This window comes from Passer montanus, unplaced genomic scaffold (assembly GCF_014805655.1).
Source record: "Passer montanus isolate IOZ18808 unplaced genomic scaffold, ASM1480565v1 scaffold116, whole genome shotgun sequence".
Taxonomy (NCBI): Eukaryota; Metazoa; Chordata; class Aves; order Passeriformes; family Passeridae; genus Passer; species Passer montanus.
Window position 1 is genome coordinate 998,456 of NW_024358278.1, and position 23,024 is coordinate 1,021,479.

General features: G+C 47.3%; 1 protein-coding gene across 3 annotated transcripts in view; it reads left to right on the forward strand.

The window, feature by feature from the left end:
- Positions 1-439: 439 nt before the first annotated feature.
- FAM168A (family with sequence similarity 168 member A) overlaps positions 440-23,024 on the forward strand; it is a 125,446-nt gene continuing 102,861 nt past the window's right edge. Inside the window, exons 1-2 of one of the 3 annotated variants that reach the window (XM_039697078.1) lie at positions 440-613; positions 21,015-21,097. The gene's annotated coding sequence lies outside the window, so the exon portion shown is untranslated. Of the gene's footprint in view, positions 614-17,868; positions 17,913-21,014; positions 21,098-23,024 lie in introns of those variants that run through there. The other 2 variants (XM_039697079.1, XM_039697080.1) reach the window with 2 other exon arrangements.

The following is a 23,024-nucleotide window of genomic DNA, read 5'->3' on the forward strand; positions in this document are numbered from 1 at the left end:
TGAGGGGCTGCGAGCAGCGGCAGCGCTCCCTGAGGGCGGCACGCAAGGCCGGGCCCCGCGGCTCCCCGCTCCCCTCCCGCGGCCCTGCGCCCGCCAGGCCACCCGGAAAGGGTCTCCCGGAGCCGGGATCAGCTCGCGGGGGGCCGTGGAGCCCCACCTGGCACATCCCGGTGGGATTCCCGTGGCGGCCTTCTGCCGCGCATCAGCCTGCGCGGACTACAGCTCCCGTCATGCCCCGCTGGACTACAACTCCCGCCATGCCGGGCGACCCTACCCCTGCCGTACTACACCTCCCAGCACGCCCCGCGCCCGTCCGGGCCCTGTCGCCTTATGTCCTTCCCCCGCCTGCCGCGCGGACTACACCACCCATGACCCCTCGCGCGGGGCGGCCAGCGGCGAGCCGCGGCGGCGGAGCGCGGGGCACGCCGGGAGCTGTAGTCCCCGCAGCGGCCGCCGCTGTAACGGTCCCGCTGGTGGTACTGCCCCCCCTACACCCCCCCCACCATTCCCGGCTGGCGGCTGCGGGAGCAGCGGGAAGAGGAGGAGGAGGAGGAGAGGCAGAGCGAGAGCCGCCGCACCGGCACAGGGGCCGCCGCCGCCCGAGCAGCCGCAGGTAAGGCGCGGGGAAGGGGAAAGGGGGCACAGCCGCGGGTGACAGCGGCGGGAGAGGGCTGGCGGAGCGGGGCGGAGGGGCAGCACCCCCAGCCCCGCGGCGGGGGCACCGGGGCTGCTGCTGCTGCGGCGTGCCCCCCGCGGGCTCTGTCCCCGCTGTGGCGGAGCCCGCAGGGTGTCCCCGTCCATCCCCGGGGCAGCCCGCTGTCCCCCCGAGCCGAGAGGGGCTGTGTCCCCTCCCCGGAGCGGGCTGGGATGCCCGAGCCCCCGGGCCCGCAGCCGGGCACGCTGAGGGGCCCGCGGCAACTCCGGGCCGGGCCCGTCCCGCAGCCCTGCGCCGGGCTCGGAGCGCCTCCGAACGGGGGTGAAAGCGGGCAAAAACGGGGTGAAACGGGGGTGAAATGGTTAAAGGCAGCGCGGAGCCGGGGGATGCCGGCGCGCAGCATCCACAGGAATGAAAGCGGGGACGGCCAGGTCGGGGAAGGCGAGGCGGTGCTGGGGATTTTCCTGCCTGGATAAAACGCCTGCTCCGGCCGGTTCTTTATAAAAACGTGGATTATCTCTCCCTCCCCCTTTTTATTTTCTATTTTAAATATTTTCCCCTCTTTTTAAAATGTCTCTTTAATGCGGTGTTGTTGGCATTGTGGCGCTCCGGGCAGCGAAGTCCGTGGCTATATTGTGGGGGGAATAATGCCAAAAAGGAGCTCGGTTTCAGCCCTTTAGAGAAAGCAGGGCAGCCTGGAAGTGTGGAAATGAAATAAATATTCATTAGCAGAAGGAGGTTCTGCACCGGCTTGGGTTCTGGGGGCATTTTTTGCCCCCCGCTGCACATGGTGATGGGCTTTGGGGTTATGGTTTGTGTCTCCACGGGCTGGATTTTATTTATTTGGTGCTCATTATTGTCAAGTGCGGAAAAATGAGCAGGTTGAGGGGATTTTTTTCCCCCTCTCCTGGACAAAGACATGTTGTGCTTAAGCAGAAAGAAACCCCAGAAAGATTCTATTTCTGTTTTAATCAGAATATGATTTAAGATGCAGTGGTGTGTTTATTTTTGCTGTTAAATAGTGATGGAGGAAGTCAGAGCCTTTTTTTTTTTGTGTCTGTGTGTGTGTGTGGTTTTTTTTAAGGAATGTGAATGATGGAAACATCTTTAGGGAAACATTTTGCTGGACTTGATTGCATCAACTGCATTATTTCATAAAATGTGAGCTGTGAAGTGGATGTTGATTAGAACTCAAATTGAGGAGCGATGTTGAGCAATGTAAAGAAAAAGGAAATTAGTATGAAGAGGCCAAATGCTTCTTTTCTTTTTTTTTTTTTCCCCAGTTCTTTCTGATTCTGAATTTTAACTGCTTCATGGATTCTGAATTTTAACTGTTCATGAGTCTATTTCAAAAGAAAACAAACCCAAACAACACCTACGATCTGTGTGTTTATTCCTGTTATGTATACATAGTCATGAAAAGGACTGATATTAACCAGCATTGTGTATTTTGCATTACATTGGTGTTCAATCTGATTAACTTGTGCTCTGTAAGTTGCAAATGCCAACTGAGCCTGTTATGCATCCCAACTTTTTATTTACCAAAGCAAATGTTGGCGGTTTCCGGGAGGAATTTTTCTCTCCCAAATCCCGTGCTGTATTTTAGGGAAGGTGGGATGAGTGTTGCAGATGTTATTGTCCAGATCTGGGGGGTTTGGGCTGTGTTCTTCAGCCGATTAAAATTCCTGGCTGCCAGCAAAGCCACACTTTTTTTGGGGGGGGCAGGTAGATATATATCCTCAGGAACAAAGGGGCTGGAAGCAAAATGCGTTTGGAGTTTGTTCAGAAAAACTGAACGAGAAAACGGAGCGAGAAACCCGAATTGCGGCGCGATTTACGCGGAATAACCGGGATGCAGTAATTTAGGGAGAACTTTCTGCCCTCGGTGGACACTCAGACTCCTGCACTGCAGCAGGTGAACAGCCCGGGGGGTTTGGAGTCTGTTGGATGAAGGGGATTGTCCTGGTGCAGGGATTCCCAGGGATGGCGGGGCAGGGAGGTGCTGCCAGCCTTTCTGGGGAAGGCCTCCAGTGCCTGCCCTGGGGGATAATTACGGTGCTAATTGAAGCGGGGCTGGTTGGGGTTGTGCTGTGGGATCCAGGGCACTGCCTTGCCCTGGGAGCTCCTCCAGGGCTCTGCCTGGCAGGGAGGCGGGATGCTGCCCGCTGGGATGGCACCTGCTGGCAGAGCTGTGGCCAGAATTCCCCCTGGCACTGCAGCCCTTGCTGCTCAGCTCCCGGCAGCAGCTCTGAGCGCATTCCCAGGCGCTCCCAGGGGCTGTCAGGAGGGAAGCCCAGCTCTGCCCTCTCCCTGCCTGAGCTCCATTTGTCTCCCAGCCCTGCCTTGGGGCTGATGGGATCTGCAGAGGCCCCCGGTTTCCCTTTCCGCAGCACAAGTGCTCCGTGTACTTTCTGTTTCCTCTGCAATTCCCAAAGTCTCTCCGTGTGCCGGGCCATTCCTCTCCCTGTGCCCTGATCTTCCTCACCAGCTGGGCTCAGCTTTGCTGCTTAAAACCCCTCATTTCTCATGTTCATTCCGTAGGAATATCCCATCCGGAATGACCGACTAGGAAACAGCTCCTGGCGTGCTCTGTAGTATTTTCTTTTTGCTGCTTCCAAATTCCAGTCCCTTGGTCCCTCTGGATGCTGCTGGATTCTCGTGCCGTGCATCCCTTCAGTGAACAGATGAAGATTTCTGTTTCAGTGACAAATAAAATCCACTGGTCTGCTTTTTTACCTGTTGATGGTCTTTTAAGTCTCTGAATTAATAAATACTGATTCTTAATCTATGTCTATTTAAAAGTGGGAGTAAATTTTTAGGAATTATTTCCATGTGACTCAAATAGCAGTTGGACAGACACAGTTCTCCAGAGCTGTTTGTGTCACCTTCTTGTTCCTTCCACCCAGCTGAATCACTTTGTTCCTACTTTTGTGTCAAAAACACCGGTATCCCTAAATACCAGGGGAGGATGTCAGTGGCTGGGCTGTGTTTATTTATGCACATTCATGGAATCCCAGGAGGATTTGGGTTGGGAGGGATCTTAAATCCCATCCAGTGCCACCTCTGCCATGGCAGGGACACCTTCCTCTATCCCCTATCTGCTCCCAGCCCTGTCCAGCCTGGCCTGGGACACTGCCAGGATCCAGGGGCAGCCACAGCTTCTCTGGGCACCCTGTGCCAGGGCCTGCCCACCCTCCAAGGGGAACTTTTTCCCAGTAAAATTTGTGTAAACCTGATTTTTGGAGAAAGTCAGGATGTGATTGCACTTCCTACCTGCCCACCTGGGCAGAGAGAGAGTAAAATCAATGTAAAATCAATGTAAAATCAATGTAAAAACATGCCCACGGTCTGTATTTGATGCCATGCTCTGCTTTAACAGTGCTTTGTTGTGTGGATAATCTTGAGGTGGGGTTTTGTGTTTGTTTTTTAGCTTGAATGGGAAGCAACAGTTGGGAATTTCTAGGATTTTCTTTTGCTGAGGACAGGTGTGCCATGGGAATCCCAGACCTGTAATCAGGATCCCAGGCAGCAAAGATCCAGCTTTTAATGCATATCCAGCATCTGCAGATCTGAAATTTGTGGGAGCTCTTTATTTTTAAGAGCCACGTAGGGAAGGAGCTTCTGTTGGTGATGACGGAGCCTCGCAGATTTTTTAGAGTGTGAGTGGGACTTGGATAATTTTTCCAGAGCTCCTCTGGGTTTTGTTTACTATGGATGTGCAGAAAACCCTGAGCACTGCACAGGAATTTCAAGTGACTGTGCTTTCTGCGAGGAAAAAAATGTGGGCCTGCTGACGCTCCCCAGCAAACCATTTAGGAGATTATCATCACAGGATTTATAAATGCTGGAAAAAAACCCCAAAAAACAAACAACATTCTCGTCTTCTGGTTTGTATTTCCCTGTCCCCCCTTCCTCTCCTTGGCTGAAAGGGTCACGTGGAAAACTGGAGAGTGGAAAAATGAGAAGTCAGAGCAGAAAACTGGGGTTTGTCGTGGCCCTGGTAACTTTCCCCACAGGAAGGCTAAAGCTGAAGTGTGTTTGTAGGCTGCTGGGTTTTGCCTTCCTTGTCTCAGCAAGGGTTAGAGATTTGGGAGGATTATTGGAGACAAGCTTAGAGTATTTTATGAGAGGAAAAGTACTAAACTGGCAAAAAAAAAAAAAAAAAAAAAAAAGAATAGATGCCATCATGCCTGCTAGGCATGTCTAATTCTTTGATAAAATGGATAAAGATTTGCAGACTGCAGCAAAAGTTAAAATAGACCATAACATCTCAGGGTCCGCAGGGTTTTTCCTTCTAATTTGCTGTAGAGCTTAATAAAAAAGATTTGCCTCTTTTATGGCATCAATCTCTTTATCTGCCACAAATTAAAGCCCAGTGCTTGAGCTTCTGCTTTCTCTGCTGTTGGATAGCAGCTCCCTAAATTTGATAACGAGTGGGTTTTACCATTCTGAGTTTGCAAAATACATCCTGAGGACTGGTGAGAGCTTCTGAGCATGGTCTTCTTTTCCCCCATTTTCCATTCAGTTCTTCATACTTGGATTTATGGCCAACAATAACTTTTTGTGGTTATTTGAAACAAGGTCCTAAGAGTCCCCACAGCCCCAAGGGCTGCTGAGGGAGTCCCCATCCGGGGAGGGATTGAAAAGCCACGTGGATGTGGCACTTGGGGACATGGCTTGGTGGTGGCCTTGGCAGTGCTGGGGGCCCCACGATCCTTGAGGTCTTTTCCACTCTCATCAATGCCACGATTCTGCCCTCTCCTGCTGATTTGATGGACAGAATAAGATCATTGCAGTTCCTGATGACATTTTACCCAGGACAGTTGTCATGCCTGTATGGACAGACAGGTTCTAGAGGCTTTCCCCTGCTGGAAAGTATTTTGTGAGCATTTAAAATGCAATTACTTTGGAATAGGTCCCTGTGTAAACATTTGGTTCCGTAGTAGTTTATTCTACAAATCATTTTCTTCAGTTTTCTGTGTATGGTGTCACTTAATGAGACTTTTAATGGCTTTTACAAAATGATGGCTTTCCACATATTTTCCAGTTTGCTCTTGACTTGACTTGCATTCACAGCAGAAGTTTTCAAGCCTTAAAATGCAGTGCCATAAACTGGAGAGCTGGGTTCTTTTTCTCTACCATAGCATCCAAATCCCAGCTGTTGAGCTTTCCTGGATAGCTGAGTCTTTTAATATGGATTTGGGAGCTCAAGAAAGTATTTCTTCATATAAGAAATATTTAAAATTTGAGCCCTTGGAAAAGCAAACACGGCGGAGCAGCCCGGGAGCATCTTGCCCACGTGGTTTTGCTTTCCAGGGAAGCTGTGCTGCTGCTGGAGCAGGTGCCAGGGACAGGGTGGGTCCCTGGGGGATTCCAAGAAGGGTGGGACATCTCCAGCAGGCGTGGCAGAGCTGGGCATGGAGAGAAGGAAAAGGTTTTACAGTCTGGGTGGTAAAACATGGGCACAGCTGATTGCCCAGGGAGCTGGTGGCTGCTTGTCCCTCACCCTGTCCAAATGTCACTTCAGTTAATTTCTGACTATGACTTCCAAAAGCCAGTTATTATCTAAATGCAGATGTCCTTTGGTACCCAGTATTTTTCCCCTTTGGAGGGAACTCTTAATTCCACTACCAGGCGATCTGTGGATGTGGTCCAGTCAAACTCACAGCATTGCCTGGGAAGTGCAGGGCAGGTTCTGTTTGAGGGGCTCTGCCTTTCCCATCTCCTTCCCTGGATTCCAGTGTGCCGTGGGCCTCTGGAATGGTTCTGGGCTCTGGATGAAGCCCAGCAGAACCCCACAGCAGCTCACTGTGCTGGTGATTTTCCACGGGTGGCTGCTTTTAGTCATCTGTCCCCCGGCCAGCTCTGAGCCTGCTCAGCTGCTTTGTTGACACATCCTGTGGTAATTTTTTAACTGGGATGTCATCCTCAAAAGCTTGCCTGTTGCACTGCAGCTCTTACCTTTGTCACCACGGATCTCCTCAGCTTTGCTTGACAAGGCTTATTTTCCATAACACTGGCTTGGCTGTCATTAATTTCACTCCTGTTCTTTTTAAGTCCAGATCCAGCCTGATTCAGTTTTCCCTTATTTTGTCCAGAGCTTGTGTCTGGCAAACAGATTGGTGTTTACTTGAGTCATTTTGCCCTCTCCTGGTGTAGTTGTGTTGGAAATGTTTGTCTTCCGAATTTTCTCCTGTGTTCTGGAAAACATTGCAAATGAGCCCTTGTGGTCTCTGAAATACTGGAGGACTCGAGGGTTAAACATCCTGGGCTTCTGGGGCATCATTCCACACTGGAATGCCGAGCTGGTAGAGACCTTGGGCTACCTTCCAGTCCATTCACTCCTCGAGGCAAGCTAAAGTGTCCCTAGAGCATCCTTAAAGAATGTATTTCTAATTTTTCCTTAAAGTCTTCCAGTCTCGGAGGTGCCAGCCTGCTCAGGAAGCTGGCAGGGAACACTTAACCAATTTGGTTAAAAGCTTTTCCAGTATCTTAGATCTTTTAGGAAGCAATCCTTGGCTGGCAGGGTGGGCAGGCCCTGGCACAGGGTGCCCAGAGAAGCTGTGGCTGCCCCTGGATCCCTGGAATTTTTCCAGGCCAGGTTGGATGGGGCTTGGAGCAAGCTGGGATAGTGCAGGGTGTCCCTGCCATGGCAGGGATGGAATTGGATGATCTTTAAGGTCCCATCCAGACCAAGCCATGCTGGGATTCTGTGATCTCTGAGAAATGAAGGTGCTTTGCTTTGCTGTTCAGAATAACCCCTCCCCTTGTTTCTGCTGTCTCTGATGGGAGAATGCCACATCCTCCCCCAGTTTGTGTTCCTGGGCTGGCACGGTCCTTTCGTGTGTTCTTACGGATCATTTTGTATCCAAATCTCTTTATTATTCCCTCAGCTTTCCTCTGTACTCTGGTGTGTTTACTTCTCTCTCTGCTCAGACTTGGCACTGCGTGGCCTTGTCAGCATTGTATAAAACAAAATAATGCTGGTTTCCACATGGCACTCTTAAAACAATCTGAACTGCCTTTCTTTTTTTTTCTTTTTTTTTTTTTGGCCAATTCCATTGTATTGTTGACATTTTACTTGTGGTCCAGTATCCCCTCAGGGTTGTTTTCTCCTGTCCATCAGCCCAGCTGGGACTTCACCTGTACAATGCACCCTGCCCTTACATTTGTCTTTATTGAGTTTCACCAGGCTCCTCTGGTTTGACACAGTTTGGTCTTGACTCATCCCTGTGGTTTCATTTTGGCTGTGATTGCTTTTATGTAAATTGTTAAATAATCTTTCTGGTGTCCTCCCATTGATTGTGAGGGGACTTCAATCTCTGATTTGCCCCAGAAGCTTTTTCAGACTTCACTCTGGAGCTGTTTCCTTTCTGATCCCAAAAGCACTTTGAAACTCAGTGAGTGGATTATCTATATGCAAATTCCTTAATTTTTCCTCTGCTGCGTTGTACTTGTGGAAAATCAAGTGATGCCAATTTTCATTGCAGTTGGACTCAATGTTTTAAAGGTCTTTTCCAACCCAGATGATTCTGTGAGCCTGTGATTATGCTGATATTTTGTTAAGACGATAACTAAAAAGCACAAATGTCATACAGGTTAAAATCAATTATTGGAATCGAGACATTTTGCAATCTCGATTGAATTACTAAGTGAGATATATTTAAATGAGAGTCTGTTCTTTTTCTGCACTGTCAAGGCTTCCAGTCCAGTGATTTCTGCAGCTTTATTGCTTGTAACAAGGCCCAAATCAGTTACTTGGTGTTACAAATTGCCACCTATGATTTAGGGAAGCTAATCTCTTGTAATTACTTGCTGCATGAGAGTTTCTGTATCCCTCCTGTCCCCTCCCCAACCCCACATGGGTTGTTTTTTTTTCCCAGTATGGACTCCCCTGCCTGTCTTGGTGCTTCCCAGAGCCTCCTTCTGGCTTTTCCCATTAAAACACACCAAGTTTCTGTCCTAGAAATTCAGTTTTCCTGCAGTGTTGACAGTTGTCAGAGAGGTGAGCCTTCCCATCTTTTTTCTAGGAACACATTGCAGCCATCTCTTCCTTTCATATCTGAACACCACAGTACTAACAATTTTCAAGTCCAGTCACATGCACAATTTTTTCTTTCCTGCTGGCCAGGATTTCATTTGTTCCTGCTTGTTATCCAGACTCCCTACATCCATATATAGCAACAGAAAATTTTTTTTTTTTTTGGTGAACGCTCTTGTCTGACTTTGTGCCTCATTTCCCCTTCTAAGTGTCCTTCTCCTGTGTTCAGCTTGTGCCTTTCCTGGATGCATCAGCAGTTTCATCTGGGAAGGTGTCTTATTAGTTGGAAAGGTGCTGGCTCTGCACTTCGTGGTCTCCAGTATTGCTCCATCACTCAAATCCAAACATTCTCTCATCACTCGTGCAGCCTTGCTCAATTCCAGGATTTTTTGGGGGCTTTCCTTACATCTGGTACTGGATGAATCTTTTAGCTCAGGGACCCCCGTGCAAGGAGCCCGTGGATGCAGCGAGGAGCAAACAGCGTTGGCATTTGGAGGCACTGGCTTTGAGGAATTTGCAGCTTGCAGTTCCTGCCTCTCCCTGAGCTCCAGGCTCGGCAAAAGCCGCTGTCCTGCTTGGAGCAGATTCTGCTGCTTCGGGAGGCAGCTCCTACCAGCTCCTCTCTTGGCACCTCCAGCCAGTGGGAAGGAAAAGCCTGGCATGGCAGCGTGTGAAGATTGCCAAACCTTGACTTAGACTTTCCCCTGGAGCTCTTCTCCAGGATCCCTGAGATCTTTCCTCACCTGCTTGGCTCCAGCTGATGCAGTTCCTTCTTGTGGCCGAGTCATCAGCCAGTGTTGGTGCTTGTCTGTGGGAAGAGGAAATCAACCCATGGCAGCCAGCTCTTTCTTGGAGACCATCGTGCTGATCCACAAAGCATGTCTGCAGAGGCTGGGTTTGCTGAGCACAGGCTGGAGAAAGCAGCAGGAAAACATTTTTCTCCACAATCCAAGCTCGTTTCCACCTGCCAGCACTAAAAACACACGTGGAGTTTAGTGTGACTTTCACTGTGGGTGTTTCCCTGGATGTCCTCGACTTTCTCCTGCTTTCCTGATGTCTTCACTGACGTTCCTGGCACTTGACTTGAGTGTTCCATCCCATTCCCTGCACTTTGTGTGTTTTCCCCTTCTCCTGACACAAAGCCTGATGTTCCATGTTTGTGTTCAGCCCTTGGGAAGCTTTTTTCCCTCTGCTTGTGGCCAGTGTTGGGGGCTTTAACCAAATTCCACGTAACAGAATCATCTTGTCTTCAGTGGAGATTTTGTTTTGGGATGAATTTTCAGTCTCCTGCTGGACTTCTTAATTCAGGGGAGATCTCCCTGCCAGAAATCCCAAATCTCCAACTTTTTGGATTGTGGCTCATAATTTGCTGGGGATGAACAATGCTCTAGTGATCCAGTGGTGGAAGACTGACACCTGCTCCTTTCCATGCCCCAGATTTCCCTCCAGGTCCCAAACTGCATAAACAGTGCCTCAGTTTCCCATTTGGGATGGGGCAAAAAGGCTTGGCAATGTCTGTACTTGCAGAGACAGATAAATGAAACCTTGGAGGATGCTGCAGCCACAAATTCCCCCTTTTCTCTGCCACATGCAGGAATGGGAAGGTTGTGCTTGGGCTCCTTTTTTGTGCCCTTTATTTAAAGTCTTAGACAGGTTTCAGAGCCAATTGACCCCTGCCACATGGAAGTGTGTCTCGTGTGACATCAGGGCTGTGGGGACAGCTCTGGTGTCACCCTTGCTCAGGTTTGCAGCTCAGGCTGCTGCCTTTGATCTGTGCAAATCTTGATGTGGATCTTCTCTCCGTGTGAGACCTCTCTCCCCAGGACTGTGCTGGCAATCAGGATTAGCTGGGCTTTACTTCGTTGGCAATCTTGTTTTTAAATCTGAAAGGACCTCAGCAGAGTTTTCTCCTGGGGCAGGGAGGGAGTTGGTTCTGGAATATGTTTTTCTTGGTGTTATCAGGATTTTTTGGATATCAGGATAAGCCACGGGGCTTATGGATCATGGAGTTTTCTTCCTGCAGGAAGTTGTGCCTTCAGTTTGGGTTAGGTTTTACCTGACCTTTCTATGATTTTTTACCTTCTTATGATTTTTTTTTTCATATTTTTTTCATATTTCTTGCTTTCTGTGGGTGTTTATGTTTACCCAAATACAGTGGGAATAGCATTGGGTAAAACAATCTCTTGTTTTTTGGCTTTTGGTTTCCGCCTGCCCTCTGGAGATACCGGCAGGGTTCCAGGAGCATGGAACATGGAGGGAGGAGAAAACAGGGCAGTGTTTCTTTTCCTGCCTCAAGGTAGACACCAGGAGCTGTTGTACTTTTAGGGATATTGCCATTAAGTTAAGAGAGGGAAAAAAATCCCCAAATATTAAATTTACTTGAGATGTGTTCTCAAGAAGATGCTTCGCTGGATATCAGTGCTGTCTGCAAATCTTTTTATATTGAAATAATTTAATGGGAGTATCCATTTTAGAGTTACTGGGAGTATCCAGGGTCTATTCCTGGTGCAGAGAGCGGAAACCTGTTTTAATTGGAGCAGTTTTCTGGGAGTTGCGTTTCCTGCCAGAGCGGTAACAGTAGGAAGGATCAGCAGCATGAGAGGTTGTAAAACCCCTAGGCATTTCACATTCCTTTCAAGTAGCTGGATACAGTAAAAAAAACCCAAAAATTGGGCAATCAGAGACTCTGCACAGAGGATTCAGAGAGACTGTTTTAAACCTTCCCAAAAAGCACCTGAATCCATGGGGACACAGTTCCTGAGTTCCCTTCTGTGTTTGTTTTACTGAGTGGCTCATACTCTGAGAGCAGATAAAAATCCACTGCTGCCACAAATAGCACTCGAGATTTTGGTGCTGATTATAATTAACCCTGATGGTTTCTGCCTGATTTGATTCATTTTTGTGTTTGTAGGCAACACGCAGGAGTGCAGGAACAAACCCAATTAACACTGGGAAGTGAAGGCAGAGTGTTATCAGATAACCCAGGGAAGCTGGAGAGATGGAAGCCTTTAAAAATAGCTTTTTTTCAAGATAACTGTGTCACTCTAATTTCAGAAGAAAAATGTGTGTAGGTACATTATTTTTAAAGCCAGTTTTGTTTCCCAAAATGCCTTGAAAAATCGAGCAGATCCATTAAAATTGCTTTTCCTTCAGTGGTTCATCTTGGAGGGATTCTTCTACACAGGGATAATTTATTCCTGCTTGGCGCTGTGTCCGTGATGCACATTATTAGCAAACTCTCACAATTTTGCTCTCACATGCTAAAATAAAGTGGAAAATGAAAAGATTCTGTTTCATGTCCATCATCCCAGATTATCTGAGCTTTATTTCTGAATACAGAATGGGTGAGAAGCCATTATTAAAGACACCGCTGTGTTCTTATGTGGATTTTCACTTTGGGCTGTTTAGTTTCTCAAAACTTGTGTCTCTTTAAATCCACAGATCAGGAAAGTTGTGGAAATCCATTTTCCAAGGGCTACTGATTTAAATTGACCCACTCAGGACTCTGCCCTGTCTACAATAAACCTCAGCCAAACCCCAGTGAATAAAGGGGTGCTTAAAGACTTGAACTCAGTCCTGTTAGAGCAGATCTGCTTCCTCCTTACAGCCAAGTTAATTCCAACTTAATTTTAAGTTAATAATGCCTAAATGGGTTGCCAGTTTTTGTCATCGCAAGGAAATTAAATCGAGTTGACTGTGCTTAAATTGCTGTTTTCAATTAAGTAGCTCAAAGGAGAGCAGCAGCACTGAGAACTCACCCTGGTCCTGCTGAAGCCTCTGGGATGGATCCAGGGAAGCTCTTGTTTAAATTGTGACCTGGGAGGCATTTTATGATATTCTGATGGAGAAAATTGGCAGGATGGTAGCAAATAAATATATTATTCATAATAAAAATGGTTTATTGTGGTCAAGTGGATGAGTTTTAGAAGGGTTCCAATGGTCCAGCAGTGCATGCAACAGGATTTTGGGAGACTGGAGAGGAGAAGGCCCCAGGGAGATCTTGGAGCACCTTCCAGTGCCTAAAGGGGCTCTGAGAATGTTGTTTTGTGAGCAGTGGTGCTCAAAGGGATTACAGAGCAGGTGGGTGTAAACACCCAGTGACGCAGCAACAAAAAAGGCAATTTAATTTTTTTAAAAAATTTTTAGGTGTGTGAGCAAGAAAATATTTAGAAGAGAACAGATTTCATTTCTGTATTTGGTGCTTGTGACTTTCCTGAGTATGATTTCCATTTCAGCATCCTGAAATAGCTCCTGGATAAGTTGTAGGGGAACGGAAGAAACACAAAAATAGTCTGAGGACTAGAAAAAACACACACAGAGAAGCACAGAGCTAAGTCTGGTTGGCTTCTCAGAGGCAGAGTCTGACTGCAGGAGCATCCCAGAGAAAATTCCAGGCACTGAGTGCCCTCCATGCATCCAAGGAGGTTTTAAAGGGAGAACCTTGAAAGGTGAACTGCCTTTTGGGATGAATGGCCCAAGGAAAAGAGCACTTCCCATCTCTAAAATGGATCACTATTTGTGTGACCAATGCAGGGAATGTTTTTGTCAAGGATTAGGCTGGCTGTGGGTGACATTTAAATGATGAAAGTGTGAGCAGGATTTCCTTCCCAGGCAGAAAGGATTGCAGGAAGGCACCAGGCACCATTAACCCCGGGCCGTGGCACAGGGGCTGTGTGAGGGGGTGATGGAGTTTGCTCATTGAAGCAACAGTTTTTATTTCCTGGGCCAGCTTTCACATTAAAATCACCACCTTGTTCTAGTTAAACATTCTGTGGAGGATGGCACAGTGGGAAGGGTGGGTTTGGGATACAGCTCAAATTAACTGGAGCTGGAGACAAGCCCAAAAATGTTGTGGAGCACGTGGTGAATATGGGAATGCAATTGGATTGCTGGGACTGAAGGTTACAAAGATTTCTATTTATATGATAAATGTATTCCCTTATATAGAATCACAGAATTGTTGAGGTTGGGAAAGCCCTCCAAGACCATCAAATCCAACCATTCCTCAGCACTGCCAAGGCCACCACTGCCCCATGTCCCCAAGTGCCACATCCACACAGCTTTAGATCCCTCCAGGGATGGGGACTCGCTGCCCTGGGCAGCTGTGCCAGGGCTGGACAGCCCTTTCCAGGACAGAATATTCACAATATCCAATCAAACCTCCCCTGGCTGGGCTTGGGGCTGTTTCCTCTCATCCTGTCCCTGTTCCCTGGGAGCACTTTCCTGTCAGGGAGCTGTGCAGAGCCACAAGGTGCCCCCCAAGCCTCCTTTTCTCCCCAGCCCCAGGTAAAACGATGCAGCAAGACTGCTCTGAGCAGCAAGACAAAGCCTCTGCTGAAATGCTCTGGCTCCAGGTGATGTCTTGTGGTAGCTGGATGTCTCCAGGTGATGCCCTGTCCCCCGAGGGACAGCTGGGCACTGCTCATGGCATTTCCAGGAGAAGTGCCACGTGCACTGCTCTTTGTCTGCATCTCAGCTCGTCCCTGCCAGCTCTGCCTCACCATCAGAGCTCCTGGCCTGACTGATGTTTGGAGTGATCTAAGAATACCTCAGATGTATTGTCAGGGGGCTCAGTGCTAAATAAATTATAGGAAAGATGAGATCCTAGCAAGCGTTTGGATAACATAAGCAAGATTAATGGTTTGGAGCCTGTTTTCTGAACAGTGGGACGTGATTGATCAAAGAGAAAAAAATGTCTCTGTGGCTCCTTTGTACCAAAACTTTCAAGAGCTGAAAATGAGCAGCTGAAGTAAGAAATGCAGAGCTTAGGGAAGAACCTTGTGATGAAAAACTAGGGTGGGAGGTTATGAAAGTACAGGTTGACAGCTCTGTCCTCTTTATCAACCTTTCCCCACAGGGATCTGCTGTAGAAGATTTTGGACAGGCTGCTATAGCCTGGATAGGTACTTTGAAATTTTTTTCACAATATTTTTTTAAAATCAAAGACTTTCATTGTGCTGTGAATAAGATTTGAGTTTCTAGAAAGCTGGCTCCTTCTGCTATCCAGGGAGAAAAGAGCTGAGGAGGTGGAAGGCTGATCTCCCAGGGAAGGTGACTGTGCCTGAGGGTCTGGGGAGAAAAGCAAGGGCAGATTTTCACGTGCCTCACTCCCTGCAAATAATGTTCCTTGCAATTCCTGCTCCTGAACTCAGAATTTAGGACTTTGATTCCGTACTTGATTCTCACCAGAGGTAGAAAACTGTGGTTGGAATAATTCCAGCTGATTCAGAATGTCACTGAAACCAAGCAGTGGGGAGTGGGAGATGAAGGTCATCAAGGCTGCCCACACCAGCTCCAGTGGCCACATGATTTCCCAAACAGCTCTGCAAAATGGCCCTGTGTGTTTAAGGCATTGAAGGACACACGTCCACTTTACTTAGCTGAAGAAACTGGGGTACAAACCTGCTGTTCTTGATGGAAATGTTGTTTTTTGCAGTTAAATTCTGCCATTCCGTTCACTGAAGCGTGTAAGGATGAGGCTTAGGATGATGTTCTGCCTTTTCCCAGTATCTTTCTTTAAAAGATGTTGCCCTGACTAATCTAACAGTGGGGATGGGCTTTCATTTGGCTCAACCCAAATAGCAGAGCTGGTCTAAGAATAACCATGAATGTGCTCATTCAATATCAGTAGAGGAGATTGATTTTGTGAAAACACTGCAAGGAGAAAGGTGGTTTAAACCCATTTGTTCCATCCCCAGAATAACAATGTGTAAATTGTGATCGCTCCTGCACTCCAAGTGTCAGTTTTAATTTGAGTCTTGTGTAAACCACTTGGTTGTTGAATATTGCAAAGAAATTTAACCCCCTTGGAAGAAATCAGGAAGATTCCTGCTATTGAGGTAATTAGATACAAATTTGAGTAGGGATTTTTTTAATAAAGATTAAATGATCTGTTCAATTGTTTCAGGCCCTGCTTGAGTTACACACACCTGTGTCTAGCTTGTAGAGCATTTTCCTCATTAATTAAGAGCACTTTCCTTGTGTTATTACTTAATTGGGTATCACAGGGATCCTGATGAGACAATGAAATGGTCTTAATTGCAGCCAAACTAAATGCATGATGCTCCACATGCTGGAGTGTTCCACGACACGACCCCAGCTTGTCGTCGTGTGCTAATGGCCACGGTGCCTGCTCGGGGCAGAGGGAGCCCTGCTGGAATTAATTCAGCCACACAGCCAGGCTGGGCAGGGAATGGCTGGGAGCAGCCCTGGGGACAAGGATTTGGGCTGCTGAGGGGTGAAAAGCTGGGCATGGCCTGCCCGTGTGCACTGGCACCTGGAAACCTCCATGCCTGGGCTGAGGGGGATTCTGCCCCTGTGCCCAGGTGAGACCCCACCTGCAGAGCTGCTGGAGGGATCCAGAGGCTGCCATGGGGATGCTCCAGGGCTGGAGCCAGGCTGGGAGAGCTGGGGGTGCTCACTGGAGAGGAGAAGGCTCCAGGGAGAGCTCAGAGCCTGAAGGGGCTCCAGGAGAGCTGGAGAGGGACTGGGGACAGGGGATGGAGGGACAGGACACAGGGAATGGCTCCCACTGCCAGAGGGCAGGGATGGGTGGGAGATTGGAAGGAATTGTTCCCTGAGAGCGTGCTGAGGCCCTGGCACTGGTGCCCAGAGCAGCTGTGGCTGCCCCTGGATCCCTGGCAGTGCCCAAGGCCAGGCTGGATGGGCTTGGGACAACCTGAGCTGGTGGAACGTGTCCCTGCCCATGGCAGGGCTTGGAGCTGGGTGATCTTTGAGGTCCCTTCCCACCCAAGCCACTCTGGCATTCTATAAATGAAGCACTTTCCCATTGTCAATTTCCCCCACTTAGATTTAAGAAGTTTTCTGTGTTTTGACAACATTCAGTTTGGAACCACCTAAACACTCTTGGTTGTTTACATTTCTCAGGGTTGTATCCATTTCCCAGGGCTGTATCCCCTTTCCCAGGGCTGTATCCCCTTTCCCAGGGATCTATCCCATTTCCCAGGGATGTCTGTTTCCCTGCAGCTTCAAACTGATAATTACAAAGGTAAACGGCCGTGTTGAACTTTCAAAAATAATATGTAAGGCTTGTTTTCTCTGAGTGTACACGTGTGCTTCTGGACAGCCAGGGGCTTGTGTGGAAGCAATAAATTTATTCTTCTGGGATTAATCCCTACTCTGTTTCTTCAGCCTATTCCTTTTTTTATTATTATTTTTTAATTTTTTCTGTTGGGAGAGTGGAAGCGAGAGTGAAAGAAGGAAAAAGCTCTTGCCCATGTCATGTTTGTGTGTGCTCATCTTTCCCAAGCAGCAGGTAGATGTGTCAAAACCATGAATTATGAATGGAGCTGCTGGAATGCTGCAGATCCACAGTGGAATTGACCTGTTTTATTCATCCCTCAGCAGCACTCACTGTGGGACTGGGAAACCCCAAAACCTTCCCATTTTCTGTGCTCGGGAAGTTAGTCCTGGATTACACTGATTAAAACTTGGCAAGGAGAAGCTGGAGAGCTTTCACACCTTTCCAGTATGGGAAATTCTCTTGTTCAAGAGGATATTTCAGTCTGAAAAAACAGTTGTCAAAGTTATGTTTTTCTCTCTTGGAAATGAACGCTTTCGCAGCGTGCCAACGTTTTTTTTTTTTTAGGTTTAAGGGGGAGAGATGGCAAGAGATGCCTTGCCATCAAGGCCAGGGAAAGACAAAAGCAGGGACTGTGCATGGCACAGGAGCTGAGCTCTTCTGTGACTTGGAGCAAGAGCTCTGGTTTGTCCGGATTTTTGTTTTCCCCGTCCCTGGAAAGGAATCACTGATATTTCCCTTGCAAGGCCGTTTCCAGGCTTCTTGGATCAAAATTTGCAGGGATTGATTATATGGCACAGTAGCTCTGGGGTTTGGCATTGGTACCACTCAGAAGTAATGGTGAGAGCTGAAGAAAAAGCTGGTTTTTATCATGCTCTGAGCTCCTCGAGTGCCTTCCACAGTGCCACAAAGGTGGAGTGGCAATGAACCAACACCTTTTATCTCCTGGATTTTTGCATTTTGCATTTATGCCCGTTCCAACAGTCATCATGCAAGGAATTTGGTAGTGGGAGGGAGGATCTGAATGGATTCCATTTCCATTCTGTTTGTTGTTGTTACACCCAGTTTAATTTTTCCTGTTGTATTCCTGTGTTTAGCCACAGCCTGCGTGTGACTGCATTCCTGGTGGGGAAGGGTGGGAGAGCTGGATTTCACCATTTACCAACCTATTTAAGGTAGTTTTTGCCTTCCTTTTATTGCTTTTCTTAAACAATATTTTGGATTATTACTGTATTTTATGTGAGGAAGAACTGCAATAGGTATAATGTATTTTAAATACTCAATTTCTCTAAAAATTTCCTATTTTCTTGCCAAAGGGGATCCCGGAGCTTTGTCTGCCAGGAGAAGAAATGGTTATTTCATGTAACTACTTCTGGTTTTAAATCTACTTTTTAAATCTATTGCTGATTTAAATTGTATTTAAGTCAAGAATCCCAGCTTGCTGATTTAAAACATTTGATTATAAACTTGGGTTTTTTTTAAAAATTGTGCTTTAGTTCTCCTCAAAGAAATTTCTGCTCCCTGCTTGGTCAAATATCACTTGTACACTGCTGTCCTTTCATTAAAATTAGAACTCCTTTATTTTGGCCACTGCTTCTGTGCACACTTATTTAAGCAATGGCATCTAATTAGTAATTTGAGAGTCTTTGTTTAATTTTTTATTGTGCAGTGTATAGTGCAATACAACAGTGTAGGAAACAAAGAATGATACATTTCAGTAGTGATGTGTGCTAGGAACTAATGTCAAACTTCCCTTGGAAACTGGAATTCAGATTAATACAGAGTGGGGTGCACAAGTGTTTGTGCTCATAGAAGAACTTTCCACTTGATGAATTCCTGAGAAAAGCAACAGATTTCTCCCAGAGCAGGCTGGATGTCAGCAGCAGCACTGGTCTGACAGGTGTTCTCACAGAATCCAGAGTGGTTTGGGCTGGAAGGGACCTTAAAGCCCATCCAGTGCCACCCCTGCCATGGCAGGGACACCTTCCACTGTCCCAGGCTGCTCCAAGCTCCATCCAGCCTGGCCTTGGGCACTGCCAGGGATCCAGGTGCTTCTCTGGGCACCCTGTGCCAGCCCCTGCCCACCCACAGGAAACGATTCCTAATTCCTAATATCCCATCCATCCCTGCCCTGTGGCAGTGGGAGCCATTCCCTGGGTCCTGTCCCTCCATCCCTTGTTCCCAGTCCCTCTTTCAGACTTTCACAAAGAATAAGGTGTGAAACTGTCTCATCTTGTTTGGTGTGGAAGATAAACATCAAATCACTCCCATGAACCATGTTGCTTTTTCCCCCCCTTTTCTACCCAGATATTGAAGCGCTCTCTTGGTGCTTGGATTTTGTCACAACCGTTTTGCATCCCCAAATCCGTGTGTGCCCACCTGAAGGGGCTTTTCTCAGGCTGTGTGAGTGGAGCAGCACAGAGCAGGGCTGAGGTCAGGGGTACCAGGCCTTGTAAAACAATTTCAGCGTCTCTTTGTAGGGATCTGTTTGTCTTGTGATCCATCAAAACCCAGCTGGGGAATTTGTCCGGGCTGATGGCTCGTTTCCTCCTTGGAGAGACCTTCAAAGGCTGCCATACAAGTAGCTGGCATTCTTCTGCACAGACACATGGTTGTTCCAGGAGGTTCATTAATGCAACGCTGCCTTCAAGCTCTTTGGAAATTTAAGGGTCTCATTCTCTCGTTTACACCAGTGTGGAACCGGGTAGGAATTGTAATGACTCGAGCTTTTGTAGTTGTGTACAAAAAAGGGAGATTGAATTTGATGGGTTTGGTGGGAATTAAGATCAGAAAGGAATATTAGATCATCTATGCTAATCGTGAGTAAATTAGATGGTGCAAATTCTGAGCAGAAAATCAAATGCACGCTGTGATTCCTTACGGGATGAGCTCTGTCACAAGGAGCTGATGGGTGAGAAGAGGGTGTTAATTGCTGAGGCTGCTCTGAGGGGGCATAGCTGATGTTCACTTGGGCATAGTCCATGCTCCAGACTAAGAGGGAGTGGCATCCCTTCCTCCCTGGCTTAATCTGCTGCTTGGGGAGGATGCTGGGGGTGCCTGAGAAGAGGCTCCTGCAGAGCGCCCAGGCTCTGACTGACACCTTTGTAGCTGCTGTTTAGGGAGCTGCAGGCTGGGCTTAGATGGGCTCTGGTCTCCTCCTTGCCAGCTCAAAGAAGTCCAGCTCCCTCCCCTGGTTTTCCCAAGTCCCTTGCTCTGTGCAGTTTTGGGCATTAATGACTTCCCTTGACTGGCCAGCCAGAGCCCTCCCCTGCCCAAAGGGGCTCCAGGAGAGCTGGAGAAGGACTTGGGACAAGGGATGGAGGGACAGGACACAGAGAATGGCATCTCACTGCCAGAGGGCAGGGTTAGGTGGGATATTGGGAAGGAATTGTTCCCACAGAATGTGGTGAGGCCCTGGCACAGGGTGCCTGGAGCGGCTGTGGCTGCCCCTGGATCCCTGGCAGTGCCCAAGGCCAGGCTGGAGTTCTGACAGTCTTTAGGGTCCCTTCCACCCAAACCATCCTGTGATTCCTCTTGACATCAGCCTGTGCTGTCACTCAAGTAATCCATGGTGGTTTTGGACAAGACCAGCCCAAGTACCAGCCCTGTTTTCCTTGTTTCTGGCTGCCAGCTGGGTGTGGAGTCATTGATTGCTGTCCTTTGAGCACAGTGGTCCATATTGCTTTAAACCTATTGAGACACGTTTGTTTGGTTGTAATTATTGCCTTAATACATAACTGCAAGGTTTTGATAGACTTGTTCAGAGCCTCCAAAAAGGAAAGTGGTGTAAAATGGATTTATGTGTTTCAAGATCAGGAGGGACTGACATAATCCTCTGTTTGGATGAAAGATCCTCCTGAAGCTTGGGACTGAGCTTTTTATTTTTTTTTTGGTCTTTTAGAAACAAAAGTAAAGATACTGAGTCCAAGATTTTTTAAATCCTGATGGATCCTTCTGATGTGTGCTTGGAAAGCTCTTCTGTGTTGGCCTGGCCTTTTATCTGCTCAGTCCTCAGATGCTTCTATTTTATCTATTTCTGAACTTCCAGAGCTCCAGAAAGCTTTTTAGCCCAATTTAATATGGAATAAAGCAAAAAAAGCATGGTTTGATTCCAGACCAAGTCAGTCAGGCAACAGTTAGATAAGTATAATTAGACTTGTAATTGGAATGCGTTGTAGACAATTAGTTTTTGTAAATGTGTGTAATTTAATCCCAAGCAAAGGGTCAGGAGGACCTTGCTGTGAACGAGGTTAAGGAGTAACGTGTATAATTTCCAGGCCTTCTGATGCTCATGTCTGACACAGCTGGAGAGGAGCATGTCCATCTTTCCAATGGCAGCAAAAAATTCACCCTCCACAAGGTGAGTCAGGGCTTCTGTTCTGCCTTTGTCTCCCAGCATCCATTCCAAGAAAATCCATAGGGGATGCAATAGCAGCAGTGATTTATGGAATGCCCCACAAAAACCCAAAGTCTGTGAGGGAACAAGACCCACTCTGTGGGAGTCCATTCAGCTTTTGGGGGAGCTCCTGAGGAATGGGATCTGATCTCCTCCCAAAGCCTGGACTCTGCTCTCTGTGGGGCTGCAGGATCTCACCCGCGTGCTTACACGGCGGCACTCGGGATGTTTTTCTTCCTGCAGTCCTTTTGTCAGCAAAGGGGCAGCCCTTCAGCCTCCAAGGTCAGCCCAGGAAAAGGGCCTGCTTCCCAGACATGTGGTACTCATTTGCTTGGAATTTTTGACACCACTTATTACAATCCGGCGCAGCTGCAAGTTCCCAGGCTCTTGGTTTTGGGGTAGGATTGAATGGCAAGGGAGGAATGCCCCAACTTCTCCCTGGATCTTACAACACAGTGCATTCCCAGGATTTAACAGACCCTGCGTCATTATGGCTGGCCTTCATAGCTTTAGGAAAACAACCTCAGTGTGCTGGAGTCCCCGAGAAGGGGTTGGTGGTGCTGGTGACCAGCTGCCCCTGGGCTTTGCCAGAGTTCTCCGTGGTTTTTATGGCTCACGGGCTGCACCGAGTGTGACCCAGGTTCTGTTGGCACAGATGTTGGGGCTGGGGTGGGTTCCACAGCAAAGGGGACTCCCAGCTCAGTGTTAGCTACACCAAATTCAAAGCCTGGAAGAGCAGGTTCTGGTTTCTTGCCTTCTGCTGTAATAGCAGGAGCAGTGCAACCGTGTGATTAACGGCGAGAGTCCGAAAGTAGCAGGATAATAAATACTGGGAATTCAGAGGAAACCTCAGCTTCTGGCAATTACAGAGTTTGTGCAGCAGAGAGATGGAGCTTCTGACTCCAGTGTTATTTGTGACCTACTTGGAACTGAAATGTTGCAAGAGACTGTTTGTTTAATACTCAATTGCTATTTTTTTAAAGTTATACCGTATTCGGGTTAAATACAATCCTTTGAACATGGACTCACAGATAAACATTCTCCTCAGAAAATTCCACCAGTTCTTGTTGTCTTAATTTTTACTGCCAGCAAGTGTTCAATGTGTTCCTTCTTTTTCCATTGCAAAAACCCCCGCCCCGAACCTCCATAACCTTTCCTATCATGTATCCAATATTTTATAGAGCAATCACAAAGGGTAGTAAATTGAGTAAAACATACTATCCTTGGCAGGATTTCCCTCATGACTAAATCCAATATGAACAAAGAGGACAAGGGCAAATAACTTCACTTATTCAGGTCATTTTTCATAAGAATCATAAAAATTAGATAGAAAAGGCCCATTAGATTATCTCTCCTCTCTTCCATTTTGCCAGTTCTGGCTTGTTCTCTACAGTAACCTTGTGAAATTTTACTTGTCCAAATGGAAGAAAGATAATTTTTCCTGCTGGTTATTATTTTTTTTGAGTGGAAAAGGATGGATGGTTTTTCCATCTGGGCTAGAAGCACTTCTTGTGCTTCTACAAGGCTCATTTTTAATTTCCACAAGTGTCTCCTCTTCAGCAGTTTTATGTTCCTCTTTTTGGGCACCGTGATCTTATCGCGAGGCGTTTCCAAAGCTTGGGCCCAAGTTTTTAATTCCACCCCATTATTCCAGTTGTTCAAGTATTGGAATAACCCCGAGGCTATCTGTAACAATTTCACCCCATTGTGTTTCTGCCCTTCAAGAGCTCGCCAGGATTAATGTACCACCACCAACAGATTGTTCTTGCTGTATATTGGGAAATGTTTATAAATGCTCTTCAGATTAAAATAATTTAAAATCCTCTTAAAAAATTGTTTCCTTCCCCCCCAAGAGAACTGCCAAGGAAGTATATATAAGATGACTTAAACC